Source organism: Montipora foliosa, chromosome 2, assembly GCF_036669935.1.
Source record: "Montipora foliosa isolate CH-2021 chromosome 2, ASM3666993v2, whole genome shotgun sequence".
Classification (NCBI taxonomy): Eukaryota; Metazoa; Cnidaria; class Anthozoa; order Scleractinia; family Acroporidae; genus Montipora; species Montipora foliosa.
The window spans coordinates 56,237,302-56,239,801 of NC_090870.1; the positions used below are offsets into that span (position 1 = coordinate 56,237,302).

The window sequence follows — 2,500 nt, forward strand, 5'->3', positions numbered from 1 at the left end:
AGCCACGTCGTCAAGACTCGTGTTTGCGTCTTTTTCCGAAAGTATTAGACGAGAAATGCTATTCTGCATGTGGCGACTTTGATGGGCAATAAAAACAAACACCTATAGTACCGGTAAGTAAAATTCAGGATATATTCTCTCTGCGCACTATGCCTTGTCCGCACCACTTTTGCATCAAAAGGAATCTGTATCGTAAAAATATAATTTTAACAAAACTAGGCTGTTAAAATACGATAACCAAATCTTATTCTACAATTAGAACTAACGTCACGTGGACAACGAAAAATACACCATGCTGTGTTGCAGGCAATCGAAGTCAAGTGTTCAATGTGGACAGCAGAATTAATATAATTTTATGAAAGCGTGGGTCGTGAAATTGATACTAACATTTAGATTTAAAGGCTCAACCAAGATCTAAAGTGAGCTTGTCTGAATTTCGGTTTAAATAATATTGAAATATAAGTGAATTTATTGTATAAATTATATTTTTCCCTGACTCGATCACCTCTTTTCCTATAATGATTAAGATATTATTTTTCTCGCATTGTGAAAACAAAGTTCTGCTAAAGCAACTGCCATTCAAATTTACTTTTTAAAGTATGATAAAAATGAAAAGTAAGGAAACTAAAGAAAGAATATTATATAATTTTTTACGTAAAAATAAAACAAAAGTTGCAAGCTTGGAGTTGAATAAAAAAAACACTGACCTGGCTCTAAATCGCGATAAAAGATTTGCCGGAATGGAGCAAAACCATCAACATTTCTTCCAGTTCTTTAAATGTGTTCCACACATTTGAAAAATCTGCCAGGTTTGAGTATATATTATGCAGTCTTGTCTGCATGCTTCTTACATATCACCGCCTAATCTCACTGCATATCTATTTGAACGCGGAAGTAAAAAAGCCACAGCTGACGTGTTGAAGATACAGTAAGTAGAACTGTCTTTTCACTTAAAAACAGAAGCGACCATTTCCTTTTTTCTGAATGAGTCTTTATTGAAGTAAGAAGGAACAAATCTAAAATGATAGTAGATTTCTTGTTGCCCAGTTTACATTATCTAAGATTTTGTCTTCCCCACTTTTAGGATAATTAATTATACGGTGAATAGTACTTATTTGCCTCAATGAAGTAGCCAGAGACACCTTATTTTATTTATCAGCTATTGCCCAATGAGGTGTGCCAATTTGACTGGTTAACAATTAACTCACGGAAGGAATAACGACGTATCCGGCAGTTTGCAAAGCGCTTTCTTAAGAGAGGTTTTTTCTTTGTAGCAGAAGAATTAAGGACGGATCTTACAAATTTTTCCCCAGGGATTGGAACTATTATATGTCAAAAAATGAAGTTGTATGAACTCGAAGCCCACGGACAAGAAGCAAGAGGTGTACGGAAAGAGAAAGGTGGTGACATTTAATTGCTACTGACACAATTTGAGAGGCTTTCAATTGAGTGTCGAAAGTAATTAGCGAATTGCATTGGTTTTGCATTACTTCACTCAGTGATTGGTTCAAAGTTCTCGCGCCATTTTGTCAACCAATCAGACGTGAAGCGAAACCAATCGTGGCTTTCCCGTGCACATTTTCCCGCGCTTTGTGTCGGCTACGTGTAATTACTTCGAGTTTTGATTGGTTTACTGGATTGTCTCCGTCCTTTTTTGATTGGCCAAAGTAATTACTTTGGTTTTGGTTTTACGACGCTCGATTTAAACTCGCTCTAATTTGCATGCCTGGATATACGTGCGCTTAGACATCTTTTGAATTTTATCGCATTTCAGGAGAAATTATTATTTTTAGCTCTTCCGTATTCCTGTAAAGATTCACATTTAATACGTAAGTGAAGAACAGTCTCACAAATGGGAATGTCTGGAACTAGAACCCTTCCTGCAATCACAAAAATAATTTTTTGGCACCATTTCGAAACAACTAGCCAAACAGTATTGCCACGTTTGAACGCCATACTCTTAAAGATAAAACCAAAGGTATCAAGTACTAAATCTTTTGAAAAACGACAGACTTTCTTAAAGTGTTCATCTCTATTGATTTTTGTCTCGAGTGCAATAAGATGCACGAATCTTTTAGAAGGAATTTCACTTATTTTTAGGCGATTTATGTTTCCAAAAAACGATTGGTATCATGTATAGAACAGGTTCCATACTCACCTCAAGGCGCTATTATGGCGGGATTTTGCAAGTGTAGTCGAGTATCCCCTGAAATTATTCCAAAACCTGGACTACAAGACACTATATTTAAGGTGGAATTTGGAAACGGAAGACATATCAACATTAGTAACGACGAAGTGTAAGAATATACCAGATATCATCTGTTCTATTTAACAAACTGATATCAGTTTTTCATGCGTTTGTCCTGTTATTGATCATGAATAGCGTCATAACATTGTCAAAGTGGCTGTGGATCGCCTCGTGGATCCACAGCTACTTTAACAATGTTATGACGCTATTCATGATTAATAACAGGACAGACGCATGAAAAACTGACATCAA

The 2,500-nt window shown here is 36.0% G+C and overlaps 1 protein-coding gene across 2 annotated transcripts in view; it reads right to left on the bottom strand.

The window, feature by feature from the left end:
• LOC137993636 (cannabinoid receptor 1-like) overlaps positions 1-2,500 on the bottom strand; it is a 20,666-nt gene that overhangs the window by 12,024 nt on the left and 6,142 nt on the right. Inside the window, exon 1 of one of the 2 annotated variants that reach the window (XM_068839596.1) lies at positions 708-838. The exons of the other annotated variant lie outside the window; for it this stretch is intronic. The gene's annotated coding sequence lies outside the window, so the exon portion shown is untranslated. Of the gene's footprint in view, positions 1-707; positions 839-2,500 lie in introns of those variants that run through there. 2 annotated transcript variants of the gene reach the window in all.